General features: G+C 41.0%; 1 long non-coding RNA gene and 1 pseudogene across 1 annotated transcript; both read left to right on the forward strand.

Moving 5' to 3' along the window:
* The first annotated feature begins 1815 nt into the window (after window positions 1-1815).
* On the forward strand, window positions 1816-22252 carry LOC132649068 (uncharacterized). Its single transcript, XR_009587504.1, has 5 exons — window positions 1816-2419; window positions 5732-5849; window positions 7470-7661; window positions 15390-15607; window positions 18110-22252. It is a non-coding gene; the product is annotated as an uncharacterized LOC132649068 (long non-coding RNA).
* LOC132649067 (isocitrate dehydrogenase [NADP] cytoplasmic-like) lies at window positions 7668-12129 on the forward strand (annotated as a pseudogene).
* Window positions 22253-22828: the final 576 nt, after the last annotated feature.

Raw genomic sequence — 22828 nt, forward strand, 5'->3', positions numbered from 1 at the left:
GCAGAAGATCATTTGTTATGGAAGTTAGAATTTGCTGAGCAGTGTCAAACTAGGGCCAAAATCACTGGAGCTGAAAAAAAAGGGCAGCTTCTTGGTTTTTCCAGTAAGAAAGCTAATGGTTAATTCTGCTACAAAGCTTCTATGGTCATAAAAAATTAAATTCAACAAATAGCAAGGTGTTTTGTCTGTCTGTTTTAAAGGTATATGTTTACTATGTTCAATATGTCTTGGTTATAGATTATTGGTCATTGGGTATGTTTAAAATCTGTAACAAAGTTAACTTACTCAAAACTTAGGGTTGGAACCATTACGAACAACAAATGAACTTTACTCATATCCCAGAATTTGGAAAACTAAAATATGTTCACGTAACAGTTGATACCTTTTCAGAATTTCTCATGGCAACTCCCTTAGCAGAAGAAGCCACCAAGCACATAAGTCATTGTTTGAAGTGTTTTGCTACAGTTGGCATTCCTTCCACTATAAAGACTGATGATGGTACTGCATATCTTAGCCAAGCTTTTCAGCGTTTTTGTGCACAAATGTAAGTCACAAAACAGGTATTTCATATAATCCTTAAGGCCAAGGAATTGTGGAGCCTGCCCATGGATATCTTAAGAACCAACTGCAAAAAATAAAAAAGGGCGTGTTATAGCCCAAACACCACAGAATTATCTTAATCAAGCTCTCTTGATTTTAAAATTTTGGATGTGGATCTACAAGGCTGTTGTGGAGCTTTGGATTGTGGCACCCTAATACCAGAGATAATTATGCCCAAGTAAAATGGAAAGATCTCATGACTAGAATATGGCAGGGCCCTGACCCCGGGTTAATATGGGGAAGAGCGCATGTTGTGCTTTTTCCACAAGACGCAGAAGAAGCCAGGTGGGTCCTGGAAAGGCTGGTGCGATTTGCAGTTGATTCCTGGAGGGAAGATGTTCCTGCTGCTGACCACGGTGAATTCTGCCCTGATGGTGAAGGGAAAGCTGCACTGGGCTTATGCTCCTGATCCACCTTTGTTTCATTTGCTCCTTGGAGAAGATGTCATGCAGAGAAACCTCTTATATAATGGGCTGGACTTGATTTATCTGTTAATGAGGACAATTCTCAACAAAATCAGGAAGAATGAAAAAAGGACTGACTATGGGGCTTTGGTCTGATTCTGGTTTTCAGCCAACCTATATTTGGAAGCTTGCCACAGAAACTCTTGGGAGGCCCTATAACTGCCTATGTAAATTCTCCTTATGCTTTATTGTTTGGAAATGTTAACAAGATTCAAACTTTAATGTTTCTTGCCAGCAGTGTAAACTAAACTGTATTTCTAAGCTTTCAAATGGTCCCAATTGTTGGACCAACACATGTCCTCATTTGTGTTGTTCTTCTCCTGCTTGGGGGCTGCCTCATAGCAGCCCAGGAAGTCCAGAGGGGCTGGTGATGAGAAGTGTACCTGGAATGGCTGGTGAGAACTGTACAGGGATCATACACCCCAGGAACAGCTGATGGCTAGTTCAACTGTACTTCCAGAGAACAAAGAATATATACCCCGAGGGGAGTGGCTGGGGGGGCTCCAAGAATAGGTGTACATAATTGGTGGAAACCAGGCACTTCCAGGATGCTTGATTTGCATAAAAATAAGTACAAGAAGGGGAAAGCAAGCAGGGAGCTGTGTCAGAGGCCATATATCAAGTGTGGCTACAGGAATCTATAATCTAAAGGCACCCTCCAGATGAAGTCAGGCAGAGAGCAGGGCACTCCATCGAGGGTTCAGTCTTTAGCGCCAAGCTGGTGACGGCTATCCGGTCCAGACAAAAGCTGCAACCTTAACCAGCAGGGCACCTCCAACATCTGCCCCTATTTTATTTTATAATGGAGAAGTGTCACTGAATTTTAAGAAAGTTTCCATCTATATCAGTGGAGTCTAAGGCCTGACATCAAACTATGGCCTGGTTTGCGGTAATTCTACAATGGTGGTAATTTGTCATTAGAGAAACTGTATAATGCAAGGAACAAGCATCAAAATAAAATATAACATAATTTAAAGGCTAATAATGGGTAGGAGCCAAGAAAACAAGGGGGTTTAAAACCAGGACAGAAGTTCCTTAGGATTATACCAGGTCAAGAGATCTTTACAGAGGGCCTTAAGGATTTTTACATTTTGTTCCATTAAATTGGAATCACTGACAAAGAAACTGCATTCCTTCCCCAAGACCATGCATGTCCCCCCTTGTTGTGCAGTTTCAGATGGAGGTTTTTTCGATTGTGGAGAACTACTCCAGCAAGAGCGCTCTGTCTTTGTAGTGACTCCAGGCTTGCAGTAGTTGATACTATGGGCTGGTCCAGTTGACTCTGAAAGTCTCCTGCTAGATGATGGGTCTGTACAACCGTGACAGTTGCAGTGCTCCCAGCGCCCAGGGAGAGGGTGAGTCCGATTCCCACCAGAAGATGGATGAAGATATCTCTCTCTCTGCAAACGGGTCTGGAGGAGAAGGGCAGCTTCTTTTTCCTTGAACAGATATACCTGGGGAGTACTCATTACAGGTACACAGCATGTGGGCAATGAGAGATTAACATACGGTTGGGCATTTCTTTGGCACCAAAGAAGAAGAGGGGGAATGACACATGTTGGCCTGGCAAGAGTAATCTTAGTGAGGCATTGGTGGTGAGTGAGTCCATTCCTGCTGGAGACACGAACGGGATAGTTAGACGACTGGTCAAATAGAGGAATATCTGATAGGCCAGAAGTGGTGAAATTTTTTGTGTCCTTGAGGTAAAGAAGGGTAGTATTAGCTGATACTGCTGTCAGCAAGAGTCTATTGCTAGAAGCACAGGAAGTAAGGTATTCAACAGTGGCCTTTAGAATTGGTGGTGTTTTCGGTTTTGATCTGCTTAGTCACTCTTTTTGGAGGCCGTCTCCCTCTTCTCCAGTAGAATTTAATGACCACATTTAAATCTTCTAAGAGATCTCTGCCTAATAAGTTAGTGGTCACATCAGCCACTAGAGGCCTAATAGTCCCATTTGTTCCATCTAGGTCTTCCCACTTATAAGAATCTTGGGTAATAAATGCTAGATAGGCCACTGATTCCCATCAGTTGGGGGCCTGGTAGGAGAGTCCAATGTGAGGGGACCTCAGCTTGTCTTAAAATGGTCTTATCAGCTCCTGTGACTATTAAGCATTTAAAGGTTTTATTGTCAACTCTTATTGAGAGCTTAGGGTGAGATTTTTCTGATATGTCTGTTTCTCCCTGTTGTTGGTGTGGTTGAGGGCTGCTCCTCAATAAACTTAAAGGTGGCAGGACTCCGCCTTCCTTATCACATCCTGATCTACAGTCTTTTTTCCAGTGCACACCCATCGTGCGATGAGGACGTGGTTTTGTAGGAGGTCTGCTGGCAACTGAATTATATTTTGGGCAATCTCTTGCTCAGTGTCCATCCCCTCCACATTTAAAGCAGGATGAGTCACTGTGTGTTGCAGCTGCAAAGGCTGTGACAGAGAGGAGGCCTGATAAGAGGCAGTCCCAATATCATGGGTTGCTAGAATCCATTTGTCATAAGGATCATGTCTTAGTCACTGGCATGTCTTAGTCCTATGTTCAGGGGTCATTCCATCCCAAATGAGACTGTTTAAAAGCACTGCTTTTGTGGCAGGGCCTGTTAGTTTTCTGCCTAGATTGGCATGAATCCTTAGTATAAATTCTGGTAAAGTTTCTGTTTTAAAGAGACAGTGGAGAGACTCTCCAGGTTCCTGGGCTAAAGTGCCCGAAGTGCACATGTCCAGGCTTGGTCCAGGCAGCTGGCAGTGAGTCAAGCCTCCTGGCTTCCTGTAGAGAAATCGCCTTGGCCGAACAGTTGGTCATAGTTCCCAGTTTATTCCTTGTTGGAGTCCTATTTGTTGGTTATTTCTTCTTTCTTCCTTTCTTTTTTTCTTTTTTCTATTCTGTAACTGGCATTCATCTCTAAATAGGGTCTCCCATTGTACCAACAAGGAGCTGGGGAGAGAAGATATGCATACATCTCTTGGGGAGTTAAAAGGTTTCTATTAAAGCTTTGTAAAATAGATCTGGTACATGGGTCATGAATTCCATCTTCAGGAACAGCTTGTCGTAGCCCTTTTAAATCTGTAGCTGAAAGGGGGTATTGTCTAGTTAAATGTAGATTAACAGGGAGGGTTTTGACCGGTAGAGGTCCCTGGGCCACAGGCCATTGAGTCTGGGGTAGCTGGGGATACTGGTTTTCTTCCTGAGAGCCACTGTTGCCAGCAACTCAGAGATTACAGAGCTGTTGATCTCTAGTTGCAAAGCTGTTCTATGGGGGGAGGTGCTGCAGGCGGATGTAGGACCAGACAGCGTTGCCGAGGCGAAAGCCCAGCAGGAGCCTTAGTCTTTCCTGCATTTTCACTCTCTTTGGCCAATGAGAAGTCAGGGTCTTTGTTCTCCGTGGTCAGTGAAAACTTGTAAGGGGGAGGGAGATGGGAAAGAGTAGCTTTTGTTTAATTAAAAACATTGCATTGTTTAAGAACATTGCTTTTTTTTTGGCAGCTACTAGACAATTTTTTGGAATTTTTTTTTTTTTTTTTTTTTAATTTTAGTCCTGCCCTTTGTCCTCCTGCGTGTTTTTTCCCATGATGGGGATTTTTTTTTTTGTCGTCTAGTAGCGGCTATCACTGGGAGAAAGGAGACAAATGATAGCCTTTCTTTGGTGAGATTTTAAGTCCTCCAGGTTTAGTGGAGCTCTAAGGGAGCGAATCTGGAATCTCTCTGACGTGGTGTTGGATCCCCATGTTCAGAAAGGAAGGAGAGCGTTAGAGACGCTTACAGTCTCGGGACACTCAGTTCAGGCCAGTGGGACACTCTAAGGAGCGCGAACCTGTAAATTAAACAGAGAAAGTTACCCGTCCTCAGGATGGGACGCTTGGGCAAATCTCCCTACCCACTGTCTGTGCGGGAGAGGCCTCGGGCCCCAGACTGCCCACTGTTTATCGAGATGGGGGACTTCAAACTGCAGCTTTGAAACCGGGACCCTAGGCGCCTGAGACCTTCCCTTCCTTCTTTGTCAGTCCTCAAGGGAAGGCCGGGGTAAAAAGGGGGTACACACTTTTCTTGGTGCAGTCCAGAGCTGACGACTGGCACCAAAAGTTGTTCTCCTCCTGCCTGGGGGCTTCTTCGCAGGAGCCCACGAAGTCAGGAGGGGCTGGAGAGCAGAAGTGTGCCCGGAATGGCACACCCGGGGAACAGCTGATGGCTAGTTTAACTATTTACAGAGAACAAAGAATGTGTACCCTAGGGAGTGGTTAGGTGCTACAAGAGGGGATGTACATAAGTGGCTGAAACTAGGCATTTCCAGGATGCCTGACTTGCATATAGATCAGGTCCCGTTTGGGGGAGATAGCGTGGAGCTTTGTCAAGTGTGGCTAGGGGAATCTATAATGTAAAGGCACTCTCCAGATGAAGTTATGCAGAGAGCAGGGCACCCTGCCGAGGGGAGGGAGTTCAGTCTTAGCACCAAACTGGACATGGCTATCCGGTCCAAACAAGAGCTGCAACCTCAACCAGCAGGACACCTCCAGCAGTTTGCTGAGTGGAAACTATGCCAGGGCCTTTGTTGTTGCCTTATTTAGAGGAGCTAAGTGGGGACAACTCCCAAGAGGCCCAGCTGTGTGACAGGCAGTGCCCTGCAGCCCACTGGCACTTCTTAGAGCCCAAAGCTAATTGGCTTCTGTTTATTACCGCCCAGTGTGACAACAAAGAAGACTCCAGGGAGATAAAGAGGCCCACAGAGGGAAGGAGAATGCTTTCTGCCTGGCGGCCTCCACTAAGGACACCTTGTCGGGAAGCCACTGCAACATGAACAGGTAAGCGGGAAGATGGAGGTTCACTGCAGTTGGTGCTGTGTGGAAGAAACTGAAGACCCTTCTGATTGCTCCAATCTGAGTCTGTGGTCTTGCTTTCTTCACACTAAACAAAGCTGATAATTATGTCAATGTGAGCATCCATGTGACCCACTTCGGATAGCCGTGTCAGGTCCCCATGTGTAACCAGAGACCAGTAACCAGGCAACACATCTCTGAGCTCTGCTTCCCAGAGATGATCTCTCCCCCCAAATGTGATAAAACTGCCGTGGCCCAAGTGATATTATTTCCTAGAATTAGGAAGATTTCCCTAAACATAGATTTATAAGTTCTTAAACCACTGATAATTATTGCAGAGGAGGATTCATGCAGACATCTTCTCTGGCATACTCTACACTAGCCAGAACGCAAGAACGGTACACCTGGATTTTACTTGTACACCTATTTACACTTGGTGGGGCTGGATAAAAACAATTTTTGGACTGTAATATATATAGTCATTGCAATAATTATTATCAGAATCAGTTTATTTCTCCTCAGAAATGCCATCCCAAAGGAGAGGGAATCCTGAGGCAAAGAGACAAAATGTGAACAGATCAAGGAGGAGAATTGATTTTCTACAAAAAAGAAAAATTAAAAAATGGCTAAATTATTATTATTGTAAATGTTGGGAACCAATTGCGGATGTACTTACTAGAACGGGATTGTTTGGAAACCCGATGTATAATTGTTACCTATGTAAATCTAAAACGTCTATGATGTATTTGGGACATAGAGATAATAATAATGATTTGATGGCTGAAATAATAAAGCATGTAGTGTTCCACTACCCAAGGGAATGGAACCCAATACATAAACATGCATTTGACAGAGCCCTGCACGCATTGGCTTCCTTACTGAGTTGCTATGTTACCGAAAGCGACTACCAAACTATGGGATGTGCAGGTCCCTGGTAAGATACACAACCCACGGGGCATTCGTGTTATTGGATGATGATTGGTACTCTAGATACATTAGCACAGAAAAAGGAACCAAAATCAATCGAAGCTTACTGTGTTAGAGCTTTCAGTAGAAACTTTAATAGAGACTTATTGTTTGAATTTTCAGCATATATTACTTAGTTTACAAAAAATCGAGAAGATTACATATTAACTACGTAGAAAGAGGAACTTTACAATCTATAATTAGTCAGCTGCTCACCAATTTTGAGGTTTTTTGATATTGATAACAGACAACAGATACAGGAGGCAGAGGAACATCGGAAAGTAAACCCCTCGCCTGTGAGCGCAAGTTGACACCTTTTATGCCGATTTCATTTCAGGTGTTAGGGGGTGGAATATAATGAGCCTGTGAGACAGCAGAGCTGTCGGGAGCAAAATTAAGAGCCATTTTTGGTAACAGTGACTGGGCAACACCCTTAAGGCATTAAGTAATGAACTTAGGTGATGTCAGCTGATTAGCAGCTGGTGTGTGTGAAAGAGCGATAAGCCAAGTCATGCCCCCAAAAAGTGTATAAAAATGCAGCCCAAGCCTACACAGGCGCGGCAGGCTAGACTCATGATGAGGAAGCTGATAGACTGCCGATAACCAGCCTATTCTCCAACGCCTGTTTGAAAATCCCAGACCACCTTAACAAACCGGCCCTGAAAGGACCACCTTATCAGACTGGCCCTGGAAGGCAACCGCAGCTTCCTTCGCATCTGAGGCCTGGCCGGAGCAGAGAACCTTCGAGGCCCATCAAGTCATCTGAGGTCTGGCTGGAACTGCGAACTCCAGATGCTGGAGGCAAAGTGTCCGAGCCCTACCTGTGGCCAGGTTGTATTCCCCATAGGATGTATAATGTGCTATGCAATTCTTAGATATCTGTGTGATTTGTGTGATTAGAGCAGCATTCAAAAATCATTCTGGCATTGCCTTTTACCTTGCTGCCCTTTGTGGCATCTCGGTTAAAGTCTCCAGCATAATCAAGCGCTCCTGACATCTCTGAATAGAGTTGTAAAAACAGCTTCTAGTAAAAACTGCAAGGGGTTGAAAAAGGGGCCTCTTTGATCTGAGAGCAGCTTCTCAGCAGGAGCAGGTCTTGTGGAGGCCTCCACAGGATAAAGTAAACTTTGGCTGGCTTATCCTATAAGGGTGGTAATTAGGTCCTGAATCTGCACACCTTGTGAATCAATAGGAAAAGGAAAAGAGGAGAGTAAGTAAGCACTGACCACTCATGCACACAAGCTCAAGGAAAAAGGGTGGATGAAGTAAAAAAACTTCACTGTAACAAACTCCCACAAACTTACACGCGACAACGGTGTTGATTTTAGCCAGCATCTCCTCTGCAGAAACTGCAGCAAGTTTAGGCTGCTGGTTGCATGGTATCAGGCCATGTGCACATATAGGCAAACAATTAGACTATATACCAGTACATATTCATACACACATTCAATGGATGGTACAAGAGGAGCTTTCAGGTAAAAGAAATCAACTTTTAAGTCACACTACAGGTCTTTTGTGTAAGAGGCTCTGCATTGAGTCCAGGAGAAGGGAGAGAGAAAGGATTTTATTTTTCTTTCCCTGGTTTGTGAAATGCCCAATCCTGATAAACTAGGGCAACAAGTTAAAATTATATACCAATTTCATTTAAGACTCTTAATGACCTTAAGTAGGCTTGTTCTCAGCGTGGACAGACTGCTTTCCTTACATTGTCTCTCCTTGAGTTTATCTCTGGAGATACATTTGTTCTCTTTGATTCAAAGATTCTAGCAAAAGCATGTCTTATTGTGGTTGAATATTTACTGCGTAGGGGTGATTATTCAGAAAGATGTCAAGACTAAGCTGACAGAAATCATCAAAATAAACTGCTATAACTTTTGAGATGTTAGCGAGAGAAGGCATGTGTAGTGATGCTCAGTGGCAGATTACATGTTCTCCTGAGGGTTATGGAGGGAAGAAAGACAGACAGACAGACAGACAGAAACGAAGAAAGAAACAAAGAAGCAAAGAAAGAGGATCTTTCTAAAATTACCAAGGCAGTCACAAAGGTTGTGGTGGATGCTGAGCCAGCTGGGGGCTGGGTCTGGACCACTTGTGTGCCTGCAGTTGTGAGCTGGGTTATATGTCCAGAAAAATCCATGGCGGTTCTGTGGTGGAGATGTAAGGGGATGAAATGGCATGAAACATCTGGGAATTGATTAAAGAAAAACTCAGTCTTCCATATGTGGAACTGGATCTGCATAGTTATGACTTAGGCATAAGAATCATGCGGCTAAAAATGACTAGGTCACTAAGGACTCTGCAGAGGCAATAAAGAAATACAACATTGGTAACAAGTGTGCTACTCTCACTGCTCGATGAGAAGAGGGTCGGGAGTTCAAGTTGAAACAAATGTGGAAACCACCAAAAGGCACCATCTGAAACATTCTGGGTGGCACTGTCTTCAGAGTAGCTATTATATGCAAATATCCCCCAGTGTTGACAGGCTGGGTAAAACCCATCATCATTGGCTCTCATGCTTATGGGGACCAATATTGAGCAACTGATTTTGTTGCTTCCAGGCCTGAAAAAGTAGAGATAACCTACACATCAAACGACAGAAGCCAAAAGGTGACATACATGCTACGTAACTTTGAAGAAGGTGGTGGTGTTGTCATGGCATGTACAACCAGGACAAATTGAGAAATGAGACCATCCCAAATTAGAAAAAAAAAAAAAACAAAAAACGAAAAAACAACTGGACCTTGAATAAGGGCCAGCTAAGAAAAAAAAAAAAACAAGTCAGGCAATTTAGGGGAGGACTGTCCTTGAAGCTGTAAGCGGCCCGCTACAGAACCGAGAGATGGGAAAAGATGGGAGGACTGTCCTTGGACCTGTGAGGTCCCTGCTACAGCTGCCAACTGCATAACTGCTATCTTTTCTGCTGACTAATCGATGTAAAGGCCTGATTTTTTAGGAATAAAAACTCTGTGCTTTGTGTGCTCGGGTCGTCTCCTGCTTTGAAGGGACGACCCCCATCACGATCGGAATAAACTGCCTCTTGCTTTTGCATCGAACCACGGTCTGTGAGTCACTTTGGGGGAGGGAGCGGTACGGACCCTGCACCAGGAGTGCAGGTTTTGCAAAATCAGTTGAAGATTTTGCACACAGTTCCTTCAAAATGGCTCCGTTCAAGGCATGGCTTCTGTCTCTAAACACCAAAAACACGATTCTGAAGAAGTATGACAAATGCTTCAAAGTTATCTTTCAGGAGATCTATGACAAGCAACACATTATTCCAGTTTGAAGTTCAGAGGAGCAGTGTGAGCACAGGCTCATTGATGACATGGTGGCCCAGGCTGTGAAATCAGAGGGAATGCTTCATCTGGGACCGTAAAAACTATGATGGTGTAAGACCTGGGGTCTCCAAGACAATGGTCCTTCTTTTTGCTGAGTGAAGGTCATTGCTTGCTTGCTTTTTATATCTGTCCTCACAGATAGGGTCACATTCCTCCATTCTCTGGAAAGGTACTAAGAGGCTTCAGCTTAACCTGGACCTAAAACTCAAAACTATAGGCTTTAGAAGACATACAGGTTACAAAGTTAGTCTAACCCTTTCAATGGCAATGTGCAGTCAGACTCCATTGCCCAATGTTATGGCTCCCTTGGCACGATCACCAGTGTGCTGATTTGTAGAAGCAGAGGCTGAAAGGGTGCCACTCTTTGCTGACTGGCAGGGGTGACCCCATTGCGCAATGGTTAATAAACCTCTTGCTTTTGCAAGGAGTCCTGGTCTGGGGGAGTTTCTGGGAAGGGCGCAATCTTAAACTCCTGAGCTGTGAGACCCCAGGTCTTACAAGGCTGCCCATGGCACTATCACACCGCATGTACCAGAAAGGACAGGAGACATCCACCAACCCCATTGCTTCCACTTTTGCCTGGCCCTGAGCCTTAGCACACAGAGCAAAGCTAATAAACAATATTGAGCTCAGCTTCTTTGCAAAGTCTGCATTGAGATTACTGACTGACTTTATGACTAAGGGCTTTGCTGCTTGCATTAAAGTGTTGGTATAATGTTCTTGTGGAATGTATACAATTTACCCTTGTTCACTCAAATGCTGATTTCTCTATCCCACTATTTGGTTTCAATCTGGACATTGCATTGTGATGTTTATTCTAAGCATCACCTGTCTCAAGTTTGTGTAAACTTGCCACCATTTGTGCTCTGTATTTTCAATAAAACAAACAGCCAATGCTGAGCAATAGAGAAAATAAGGTGGGCGATCATGGTCTGGAGGGGAGGAGAAGGAAGTGAGTGGGGGGAGAGGAGAGCAGAGATCAGCAGGACAGGACTTGGAACCATGAGGGGAGATGAACCAGGCCAAAGATATGATTAAAAGCAAGTATAATGTTGGAAATTCTGAATGGGATGAAGCTATGCAGGCTTGGAGGTTTAGGAAGGTGTAAACATTGCCCAGCATTGTGCTGTAGGTTAATTAAATAAATCCTAGTCTCTGTGTGGTGATTTGGGTATACAGATGGTTTAGGAATAACTGCAGTTTAACTAAAAGATAAACCAGTGATAAGTATTAATAATCAACAACAAATGGCGTACTAATGTGTAGCAGAATTTACAACAATCTAGTAAGAATTTACATAGAAAGGAAAACTATAGAGCAGGTTTTTAGTTCCGTTCCTTAAAATCAAGGCAAAGGCAGTTCCTAAACAAGGAGCTCACAGATTCTTGATTAGACAGACCCCCTGCAGAGCCCCAAGGCCTCCAGCAGGCTGCAGAAAAACAAAAGTGATACATTCAAATCCCAGAGAGGCAGTGTCCTTAGGTACAGAATAAAAGTGGCTCTTTAACAAGAAAGCTTCTTAAAGCCAGACTTTGCTAACCAAGGCAGAAAATTCAATCCCTTTGAGAAAGGGTTCTTGTTCATCTGAAGAGCAAACATTTGTGGACCCAATAACTTCCCAGAGTGAGGAAGGGGTCAGGATCCAGTGAGGGAGGCAGAAAAAATACCTCTCCCTAGAAACAGGAGCCAGAGATAAACTTAGAAACCTCAAGCATCTGAACTGGTAAGGTCTGAAAGGGAAACAGGGTCTAAGAAAGTAAAGTCCTTAGGGAAAGATTTAGATATTAAAAATGATAATTTTCCAATGTATGGTTTTGGCTTCTTTGTCAAAAATCAAGTGTCCATAGGTGTGTGGATTCTGGGTCTTCTATTTGGTTCCATTGACCCACCATTTTGTTTCTATACCAATACCATGCACTTTTTATTACTATTGCTCTGTAGTACAGTTTGAGATCAGGAATGGAGATACCTCTAGACGATCTGTTGTTGTACAGGATCATTTTGGCAATTCTGGGTTTTTTTGTTTGTTTGTTTTTCCATATAAAGTTGAGAATTGCCTTTCAAGGTCTGTAAAGAATTGTGTTGATATTTTGATGGGAATTGCATTGAATCTGTAGATTGCTTTTGGCAGGATGGCCATTTTCACTATGTTAATCTTATAGATCCATGAGCATGGGAGATCTTTCCATCATCTGATATCTTCTTCAATTTCTTTCTTCAGAGACTTGAAGTTTTTTTCAAACAGGTCTTTCACTTGCGTGGTTAGAGTCATAACAAGGTATTTTATGTTATTAGTGGTTATTGTGAAGGATGTTGTTTCCCTAATTTCTTTTTTGGCCCTTTTGTCTTTGGTATACAAGAGGGCTTCTGATTTTTTTAAGTTAATTTTGTGTCTAGCCAGGAAACAGGACAGGAGCCTACCACAGAGGGCCTCTGAAAGACTCTACCCAGCAGTGTATCAAAACAAATGTTGAGGCTCATAACCAAACTTTGGACAGAATGCAGGGAATCCTATGAAAGAAGGGGGAAATAGGAAGAACTGGAGAGCAGAGGAGTTCCACACAGAGAGCAACAGAACCAAAATATCAGGGCACAGGGTTCTTTTCTGAGACTGATACTCCAACCAATAACCATTCATGGATATAACCTACAACCCCTGCTCAGATGTAGCCCATGGCAGCTCAGTATCCAAGTGGGTACCCTAGTAAGGGGAACAGGGACTGTCTCTGACATGAACTCAATGGGAGGCTCTTTGACCACTCACCCATGTGGGGATAGCAGCCTTGCCAGGCCACAGAGGAAGACAATGCAACCAGTCCTGATGAGACCTGTAAGCTAGGGTGAGATGGAAGGGGAGGAGGACTTCCCCTATCAATGAACTTAGAGCGGGCCATGGGAGGAGACGAGGGAGGGAAGGTGGGGTTGGGAGGGAATAAGGGAGGAGGATACAGCTGGGATACAAAGTAAATAAACTTTAATTAATATAAAAACAAAAATTTAATAAAAAAGATAATTTTCTATGTTGAAAATGGAGGAAGACACAGTGACACAGTGCTTCTGGATACTCTTTGCGTTTGTTTCTCTTTGCATACAAATAATTTTGCACTGATGATTTCAGTTTTGTATATCCTCTTTGGAAAAGGTCAAGATAAGACAGACTTGAGAAAGAAGAGACTAAGAAAATAGATGCTAAATTAAAGGCCATAGAACAGAGGTTGGGAAATCGTTGAATCAAAATAGAGGCCTTCAGAGCAATCCAATCTGGTACTTACAATGACAGCAAAAGAGGTGGTTCCAGATGAGAAAAATCCACAGAGGCTTGAGGATATTGCAAAATGGCAGCCCATTCAGATGCTGGAGAGAAAGTCTTCAGCTATAGGCTGACTTAATCACACTGGATATTGTATGTATATTCTGAAGGTTCAGGTACTAGATAAAAGTCCATGTGCTGAAGTAGAAATGCAGATCCTGTTTAGTGTTGTCTTGGATAAAGGTCATACAGTGGCTGGTTTGCTCCATTTCACAGAGTTTGGAGAACTGAAACACATGCATCATGCCATAGATTCATATTCGGAATTCCAGTGGCCTTTTGCCTTAAATTCTGGAGAGCATGATCCTAAGGTTACATGTTTGTCAGAGATAGTGAATGTTTGGAGAAACCACTGCAAATTGGGGCTTGCCAATTTTAAAATGTTTAAATGAAATAAGTAGCACACCTCCTAAGACACAGCGGAATTTAGAAAGGACTGCTGAATTAGAACAGCATATAAAGTTCTTAATTCCAAAATGGAGAACAGGGAATGTTTTATGCTGGGGAAGAGGTTTTGTGTATATTTATGCAAGAGAAGAGAAATTATGGGTTCCATCAAAACTAATAAAAATCAGATATGACAGAGGAAGACCACTTGAAGATCTTGGCCACACACAAGAAGAGAAAAATCAGGAAGACTAAAACAGAAATGTAACATAAAGTGCTGATCCCTTTACATGGGAACAACTCTGACAACTGACTGAGACAAAAATGTCTCCAGCCCAAACTTCAACAATACATGACCAATAAATCCTTGGCTACAATTTCCTCAAAATATATTATGCCATTCTTTTAATTGGGATAGATAAAATTGGTTTACAGTTTAGTTTTATCCTGTACATCTCATACATTTATAATTTTAGGACTGTATAGTACTTGTGAGAATTTATATGTTTGGAGAACAAAAAGACTGGACACCAGGGACACTGGATCAGACCTGGCATAATTCATCCTTCCAGCATGCTGAGAAGTTGACACATCTGTTCCAGCATCTTGCATGTTCCAATATTCTGGTTGTTTCTGGCTCAGCTGCTTCAATTGCTATTCCTCATCAAAGCCTGCTCCCAAGAGAGCTTTGAAGAAAGCTACTAATCTCAATTGGTGCAGCATTTTAGACTGTTCTAAACAGGACTTCTATTAAGCCTAAAATTTCTCAGCATTCAAAGACTGGACCACAAATGTTAATGCTTGCTTAATTAACCATTTTCCCCAATTTCCTTTGGGCCCCCTAATATGATTTTTGCATGTCCAAAAAGTCAGCTAGAAAAAATTCATGAGAACGACATCCAGTTTCCTTTAAGGGGGCTGGGTAGGTTTTTTGTTGTTTTCTGGCGCTATGAAAATTTAATGTCATTGGGAGGAGGTTATAAATTATTAGTGGTCTTACTCAGAGAGAAAACAAGGTTAGACTCAGGGATTTCTCTCTTGCCCTTTTTCTTTTCTCTATCTTTCCTTCTTAGATAAGGAGAAAAGGGGTTGGAAAGAAATAAGGGGGAATACAGGGATATCTTATAGGAATGATACAACAAAAGGTAGATTATTGAATCTACTCAACTTAAGGTTTTATTTGTTATTTTCAAATATGGTTATTTTTAACTCTGGTGTAGGATTTCGTATATTAATGCAAAATTCTATTTTTAATACATTGGTAAATTTTAGTTTATTGCTACAAACTCAGGTTTGCTTCCTATAATTTTAAATTGTTTAAGGTATTAGGTAATGAAAGTTACTCGCTAGCTAATCAACTCATAGTCATGTCAGACTCTCATCTAATTTATCGCGAGAATATACATCCTAGGTTTAACAGATAGATACGATTTTGTAGACAGGTCGATTACATAAAGATAGGTAAGTCCTCAAAACCTTCAGAAATCTAAAGAATATGGAATTTAAAAAGTCTTTATTATTTTAAAGCTTCTTTGACAATGAGACAGGTCATTTCCTGGCAGCACCCCACCCACCTCAAAGAAGATGATGAGCTTCGAAGAACCTCCATATGGAGATGGCTTCAAATGTGGCAAACAAGCCACTCGGATAAAGAAAATAGCCTCGCTTCACAACAGACAACTTCTGCCAAAAATGGGCAAACTTAAATGCAGGACAAATCGACTGCCGAACTCTGCCAAGACAGGGTAAGCAAGTCCTAAATAGTTCCTTCTTCACATATGTGTCTGTCAAATATTCTGAGCCAGAAGGCTGAAGATGATGCTCCAACGTTATAGAGCGTTATGGGTGACTGTTCAGGCAGCTAACTGTCTCTGTCAATTTTTATTTTTTGGAAGCTGCTAACATGCACTTCCTATTTACTCCAGTAACTAATTTTATTCCTTCTCAAGTCTCTGGTGGGGTTGAAGACCAAATAGTTATAGTTCCACAATTAATCTTAAGTTGTTTTGAATTTAAGAAAATGTTTTCATATAGGTAAGAACAATAAAGATAAAAGTTAATTTAGGTATAGAACTCTAAATTTGTCAAGATAGGCTGGATAAACACATACTTTCTCTTAAATTGCTAAATGCACCTGAACCGGACATTGCACATGTACATCTTACCCAAAAGTTTTCATAACTTTTATAATTATTATTGTATTGAAAGAAAAGGAGCCTTTTTATTGGACTTAAAGGGGTAATGTTTTTAAGGTATGTATACAATTTACCCTTGTTCATTCAAATGCTGATTTCTCTACCCCACTCTATGGTCTCAATCTGGACATTGCATTGTGATGTTTATTCTAAGCATCACCTGTCTCAAGTTTGTGTAAACATGCCACCATTTGTGCTCTGTATTTTCAATAAAACAACCAACCAGTGCTGTGCAATGGAGAGAATAAGGTGGGAGATCAATGTCCAGAGGGGAGGAGAAGGAAGTGAGTGGGGGGAGAGGAGAGCAGAGATCAGCAGGACAGGACTTGGAACCATGGGGAGAGATGAATCGGACCTAAGATATGATTAAAAGAAGTGCAATGTTGGAAATTCTGAATGGGATGAAGCTATGCGGGCTTGGAGGTTTAGGAAGGTGTAAACATTGCCCAGCATTGTGCTCTAGGTTAATTAAGTAAATCCTAGTCTCTGTGTGGTGATTTGGTAGACAGCTGGGTTAGGAATGGCTGCAGTTTAACTAAAAGGTAAATCAATGATAACTATCAATAAGCAACTACATTAATGGCTTACCCATTGTACCACCTTCTGACTACTTGAATACATTTGAGTTCATGGACAAACTTAGAATAAAACTTGAAGACCAAACTAGCTCAGACCAAACTTTAAGGTCAAAGCTGTGCTTAGGATAAGTCTCTGAGGTAACTGGATCCACAGGTTTGCGTTTTTAAATGACACTCAAGGATAAAAGCAAAAATCATTTTGTAATTTGTTTAGAAGAAAAATTTTAACTGTTCTGTATGTTTACAGCCTTTTTCATTTTCATACAGTTATTGCCACTTTAATGAATGTGGCAGGGGATCTTTGTTTGTTTTTCTAATCGTATTTTACTGTGTAATAGCAGTCTAGGAATTACATTAGTTAATTGCTACTTTACATTAACTGCTACTTTTCTCTTGCTCTAATATAAATGACCAAAGCCAGAAGTGCTCTAAGAGTAAACAGTGACTAGAGCACGGCTCCCTATAAGGATGAAAAAGAAACTCACTTCCGATGCTGTCGGTGTGAGTACTGGGGGCTTTTGTGTGCAGATGTTGTACCTGTGGGAGAGCTCATACAGGACTGGAACAATGATGTGTGGAGTTAAAATGCACAGCAGCTATGTTTGTAAAGAGCGTCTATGTGTCTAACATAATGAATGTCTTTTTAAATCCAGTGTGGAATTTCAAATCTAGAAAAAGAGCAGACTGGAGGTTTATGCTCTTTGATTTCTCTTCCTCCTGTGGCCCGGCCTAAGCACTATCATACCACACTTCATTCATGTACAACAATGGGAGCTGCATCTTCTGCTGGCATGTTGCATTTCTTTACTATAAATGTGATTTTCCAGAAGCTGATATTAAACACTATTCCATTGCAGTCCTTCTAAACTGTTCATTTTAATTAAATTGAGTACTAATGACTCATAAAAATTACAGAGGGGCCTGATAAGCCATATCAAGATTCTTTTTATCTTTTTTTCAGGTCATCAGTCACATTATGGTTGATGGAGAGGCAGCAGTAATTACTGTCAAGCAACTGACATACAAGAATGTTAGTTTAGCATGCCAGACAGCTATTTTAGTTCCTGTAAAAGATTAAAAACTGATAATGCTTTTGTATATACTGCCAACTCTTTTATTTCAAGAGAATTCATTAAAAAAATTGACAGCCATATGCTATAACCCACATCACTTGCATTCCACATAATTGTCAGCATCAGTCTTACGGAAGAAGCAATGGACAGCTGAAATATTATTTAAAATAAAGGAGAGGAGAAGCATTGTATGGATATCCCTAATAATATTATATCTTTTATTTTTTATACTTAATTTTTTTAAAACTGGGAAAGGACAGTCTACTGCTACAGAAAATTTCTTGGGCCCTCCTGAACAAATTCATAATCATGGTCCTTTTGAGAGTTGTTATGTCATATCATTGGAACTGCCCAGATCCAGTAATGGAACTGAGCTTATGCTTGTTTGTTTGTTTTCTCAGGGTATGGAAAACTCAGGTAGATACCTGAAAGACTGACTTGACCCGTGGAAGATGGACAAAGAAGGCCCTAAGTGTCTGCAGGGGCTAGACCTGAGGAAAGGAAAGTGAATGGGGGTGATGGAGTCATTGAGCCATGAAAAAGAGTCTCCTTGTCAGCAATGATTCAGATGAAGAAACTAGTTGACTGAGGGAAAAGAGTTGAAGTCTTGGTGGATGGGTGTTGTTTCTTGCTGTGTTGTCGCTATTGAATACGTCTGTTACTGGTGATCATACTGTTCCCTAGGCAAAGATGGTCACATGACAATCGAGGCAGTGATGTTCAGGCTTTGCATGATGAACTATTTAGCAATCAGCCCTGAAATTTAGATAAATTCCCCCCTTCATTACTGTGCAAAACCTATCAAAGATTTTTGGTCATTATTTTTCTAATTTTAATTGGGCTCTAAAATGTGGTCCATAGGAATTTCTTTGGGATTTTTTAGTTGGTTATGCGGAGAAGCATTATAGCTTTGAGACTGATTTGCTTCTGCATGTCTTCTTTGAATTTTGACATGTATACTTTGAATTAAGAAGGGGAGGGCCTGTGGGGAATTATGGTTTTGGCCTGGCATACAGTTGGTATGAGAAGCATGTGCCAGTGGTCTTTTAGTTTAGAGACCTTAGCTCCTGAAGCACTGTGTCCCTTTCAGTGTGTCCCAACACTTAAAGAACTCCCTCAGAGACTTGAACATTCAAGCCACCTGTGTTCTCTGTCTTCCCTAGAAGTCAGGAAAACATCCAGAAGCTTGGTAAACATTTAATTAATTAGACATTAATTCTGTGTACCCTTATAGCTTGCAGATGTCATTGTATCCTGGCAGTTACAATTGTATTCTCTCTGGAAACTTCCATCATATCCTGCTTCTGATAATGATGTTAAAATTCTTGCTGCATGCAATAAATTTGTCACATCCCTAATTTTCATGTAGCCCCTCTGACCCATGCCTAAAAGATGAAATATCCTTTGACCATAATCAGGTATCACTGGCTTGGTAAGTAAGTGCTGATGTTTACACCAAGACAAAGAACTTTTAATTCCACTAAGGCTTGCTGAAATTTACTGATTCTATTTTGAAGCCCCAACCCCTTCTCATTCACTGCCCTTTCCTAAATCAGTCACCCACCTCCACATCCATCATGGTAGTCAGAACAAGGCAATTATTAAAATAGAACAGGCACATATGAAGAAATGACTCAGGGAGTAGAGGCTAGCACATAGGCACATGAATCTGCATTCAAATTTTCATCTCTGACCGCCCCCCATAAACTCTGGGTCCCGTACCCCTTTTCCCAGGTACCCTTTTTCCAACTGGAGAATGTCTTTCCCTGCTATTGGAAACAAACGGTAACTTCTGCTGAAGGCAGTCTAGTCTCTTTCTGCCTTCTCCCTTTCTATATTGCTTTTTAAATATAACAGCATCCATGGAGTTAAACCTCCCTACCCACCTCTGAAAAGCCCACCTCTTCAGTCATACCACATAAGAGACTGCAGATGTCCAAACTGCATCAGCTAATTCTCACTTACACTCATGGTGTTTAGGATGGTACTAGAATAAGGGTCTTTAACATCCTGTTTTTATAGAGCCGTCAATTTTCTTCACGGTTACTGAACATCCAAACATGGTTTCTATGAACAGGTTCAAAGTCTTTTCCTGACCTCACTTAAAATGACATCTCTACTTCCATTGTCAGTTATCCATGACTTCCACTTCCGTAAGAAAGAAAGACATTTTTCTCAGTGAATTATATAAGATCCGTATTACTCTGCTGTTGAGTTTTAGAAACTCCATCTTACATAATGCCTGTTGCTCAACTGAACTCTCCTTGTTTGCCGCTGCTCCAGTGCATTATGCTCATCAGAGCCTATGAAACACCTGGTCAGTCCCTCACATCCTGTTCCTGAGATCTATGTTTCTAAACAACAACTACTTACCAATTAGGCATCTGCAGTAAGAGGCTTCATTTTTAACAAAATAATGAGATGTAAAAATAGAGTTTCTGCTGTCACTCTAAACCATGAAACTTTCTGAAAATCAGACCCTGTTTAAATGATGCTTGACAGACAATGTGATTTCACAAGGTTCAGTTTACACAGAGAATATAAGAGAATCTTCTGGAGTTCAAAGACAAATGAAATCAATTCCATTGAATTTATTTATTTATTTTTAATCAAAGAAGGAAAAAATGGCTGGAACACAACACAACATGGCTGGAAACAATGACACATCTTCAACACCAGCACTTGGAATGTGTGACTCTGTTGCATCTATTCAATAGGCCATAAGATTACAGAATTATATTGCATAATCCTAATTTGATTCTTACATCCCCTTATGAAAAAATTCCTAATTCTGGACGTACATTTTATCCAACATGAACTATATTCTTTGAAATTCATTTATTATATGGTGCTTTCAGATTTGGAACCCATATTTACTTATTTTCAGAAAATCCATTGGGTACTCCAATTTGATTCATATGTGGAATGATTGTGAAATAATAAATGCCATTAAACTCTGGAGTCTTAAATGATTCACTAGTGATATATTGCTGCAGTTAGATATAGCACTATTTTTTAACATCTATGGAGAGAACTATTGAAATATTTCTAGGTATTAAAAAATTAGGTTTTGAATACTTTGCTGGTATTTGTGACTTTTATCTTAAAACACATATGAAGCTTTGTTTATAATGCCATATTTTTACTACATTAAAACTTTGTGTATTTATGAAAACATCACTTTATCAATGGATTTTTTTCTGTTTTATAGTTTGAGCTAAATATTTATCAAGTTTATTTTCAGTAGACTCAAATCTGTTTTGATGTCTTGTTTTTCCTACTTTGGTGATCATGGAACTATAATCAATTTTTTTCTCAAGATATTTTCTCAACAATCACAACTTAACTCCTTTGCTTCTATTATTAGTGTTTTGTTGTTTCTTTTCTACTGTACAATGTATGCTTCAAGTATAGAATTCTTTCTCTGACTTAAGGTGTATGATATGTGTTTCATTAACTAATTTATGTAAGAATAACCCTTCTTTTAAAAAAATATGCTTTCCTTATTCTAAAATATTAAATCAGTGATATTTTAATTTTATTTTTAAAATTGTTATCACATTTACATTTTACCCTACTTTCACCTTTTAAAAATTTTATTTATTGATTATGTGTACAGTGTTCTATCTGCATGTATGCCTGCAGGCCAGAGGAGGACATCAGATCTCATTATAGTGGCCATGAGCCACCACGTGGTTGCTGGAAATTGGACTCAGGACCTTCAGAAGAGCAGACAGTGCTCTTAACCTCTGAGCCATCTCTCCAGCTCCTACTTTCACTTTTGTGTATAATCACTAATAGAAAATAACATACATTTTTAAAATATATTGTTTGAATTGAATGATTGACATGCTCCTGCTCTGTGCATATTGAATGTTTATGTGCCTACCATATAGTTAAAGTGCAGGGGAGGAATGTTCGACAAAAGAATATTTTATTTTCAATCTCTCTCCTAGTTTTCTTTTTCTCTGTCCTTCCCACACATGATCCTTCCTGTATCCCTACCCACCCCCTCTCCCTCCATCCACTTCTGATGTCTATTTTATTTCCCCTTCTAAGTGAGATTCAAGCATTCTCCCTTGAGTTCTCCTGTCACTTAGCTTCTTTGGGTCTGTGGATTGTAGCATACTTAGCCTGTATTTTATGGCTAATATCCATTTATACCATACATGTCTTTCTGGGTCTGGGTTGCCTCACTCAGGATATTTTCTAGTTTCATCCATTTGCATGCAAATTTCATGTTGTCCAAGTTTTTCATAGTTGAGTAGTAATCCATAGTATAAACATAACACATTTTCTTTATCCATTCTGTCATTGAGGGACTTTCAGGTTCTTTCCAGTTTCTGACTATTACAAATAAAACTGCTATGAACATAGTTGAGCAAGTGTCCTTGTGGAATGGTGGAGCATCTTTTGGATATAAGCCCAGGAGTGATATAGCTTGGTCTTGAGGTAGAAGTATTTCTAATTTTCTTGGAAACCACAAAAATGATTTCCAGACTTGTGTAAGTGTGGACTCCTTGGAGGGACATCTCTGGGATGAGGCAGAAACATAGGACAAGGAACACTTTCCAGGAATCTCTGAGTGTGGCCCTAACTAATACTCCTAGCAACAGGGGATATGGAACCTGAAATGGTCCCCTCCAGTAACCACACCAGACTTCCACTGGAGAGATGTGAACACAAACCCACCCACCAAACATTCAACCTAAAATTTGTCCTGCCTACAAGTGGTACAGAGTAATGAAAGAGCAAAAGTTGAGGGAAAGGGCAATCAATGACTAGCCCAACTTGAGACCCATCCCCAGACACTATTAGTGATACTCTGTTATACTTGTAGAGAGAGAGCCAACCCCAGACACTATTAATGATATTGTTATACTTGTAGACAGGAGCCTAGCATAACTGTCTTCTGAGAGGTTCCACCCAGCAGGTGATGGAAACAGATACAGAGACTACAGCTAAACTTGACACAGAAATTGAGGAACCTCGTGGAAGAGGCAGGAAGGATTGAAGGAGCCAGTGAGGTTAAGGACACCAGAAGAAAACCATCACACTCTCCAAAAGTCCTGAGAGGAAAGAGAAACCAAGGAACAAACATCCACCTTAGAAAGGCACTC

This window comes from Meriones unguiculatus, chromosome 18, assembly GCF_030254825.1.
Source record: "Meriones unguiculatus strain TT.TT164.6M chromosome 18, Bangor_MerUng_6.1, whole genome shotgun sequence".
Classification (NCBI taxonomy): domain Eukaryota; kingdom Metazoa; phylum Chordata; class Mammalia; order Rodentia; family Muridae; genus Meriones; species Meriones unguiculatus.